Source organism: Natator depressus, chromosome 8, assembly GCF_965152275.1.
Source record: "Natator depressus isolate rNatDep1 chromosome 8, rNatDep2.hap1, whole genome shotgun sequence".
NCBI classification, from domain to species: Eukaryota; Metazoa; Chordata; order Testudines; family Cheloniidae; genus Natator; species Natator depressus.
In genome coordinates, this window is record NC_134241.1 from 7,243,973 (window position 1) to 7,245,581 (window position 1,609).

Below are 1,609 nucleotides of genomic sequence, written 5' to 3' on the forward strand. Positions count from 1 at the left end.
AGGAGGCGGCGCTCGGCGAGGGGGGCGGCCGCCCCAGCATGCCGGGGAGAGGCGCCGCCGCACGGCCCCGCGGGGAAAGCGGCGACAGGCACCTCCCCGCCGCTGGCGACCCACCGCCGGCAAGGACCCGGCCCGCCACCGCCGGAAGTGCCGAGCCCTCCCCAAGCCCTTCCGGGGTCAGAGCACGCCCAACGGCCTCGCGCCTTCCGGCGTCCGAGGGAAGCGCCGGGCGGGGAGCAGGTGTCCCCTCAGAGCGGGGGAGGGGTCCTGTGGCCCATAGCGGGGCGGGCTGCCCCGTTGGGGGCCCTGGGAAGACGGAGCGAGGCGGGAGGAGAGGCCCCCGGAGGGGTGTCGCGGGTAACGCCCCCTTTGGGGAACACACAGGCCGGCGCGTTGGCCCCACGCGCCAGGGGGCGCGAGCCGTCCGTTGACCCGGGCCCCGTGTGCTCCCCCCCACGCTGTGGCAGGCTCTCCCCCCCCCACCCCCCCGGGGGGCGGGCCCTGCAACCAGCCTCGGGGCCGAAGGCCTCCTGCCGCCGTGGCCTGTCTGGAAAGGCCTGGGCCTCCTGCCACCCCCATCGAGAGCGACGCGTCCAGGCCCGGCACTGCCTCCCTCCCGTGCTGGGGGAGGCCAGAGGGCCGGCTGGAAGAGGCCTGGCGGGCCGGCACAGGCTCGAACAGCAGCAGCGCCTGCGGATTCCCGCGGGCACAGCCGCTCCCAGCCTTTTCCCCAGCTCTCGCCGGGGAAGCTGCTGGTGAGGTTGTGAACCCGACAGGCCACCTGTTGGGTGGGTTGTCCCTTGCCTGAGACTGAAACCGAACCAGAGGTGGATTTGGGCCGTATTGGGTGTTGGAGACACCATGTTGAGGAGCAGGCTGCTCCACTGTGTGACCTCCCGCACCGTGCAGGTGAGGTCACAGGAGCAGGGCAGTGCACTCCCCAAAATGACATCTCCCCCCCCATGTGGCATGTTGTGGGGGGTAGGTCACACCATTCCTGGAATTACCAAATGTCTGGTAGTCTGGGAATGCATGAGTGGCCACCCTACAATCACCAAGGCTCCTAATTCACAAGATCCTTTTCCCCGCCCCCCAGCTCACATAGTCACTCTCAATTTCACCCCAACTTGCACAGCCACTCCTGCGTCATCGCAGCCAGTCCCTGCTCTTACTCCAAATGACACATCCAGTCCCTTGTGTTTTTTCAACTGCCATAACTACTCCCAACTGACACAGACTCTATCATGGGAGCTGCTTATCATGTATTACTTGTATTATCATAGTGCTTAAGAACCCCAGTCATGGACCAGGTTGGTGCTGTACAAACAGAACAAAAGACAGTCGCTGCTCCCTGATCCTAATGTGCTCCGGCCCACCCAACTGACCTAGCTATTGCCAAATCACACCCCAGCTGCCACAACCGCCCTGTATTCCATCTCTCTCTTCCACTAAGAATGCCTGTCTGCTCTGAAACAGCGAAGTAAAATAAGAACCAGATTTATTCTAGCTATAAGCTTGACACTGAGAACTAGAACACAGCTTCCCCCAGAAGGAGGAATAGGGGAACTGATAAACTCAGAGACCTCTATACGTACAACTCTCTCTCTGA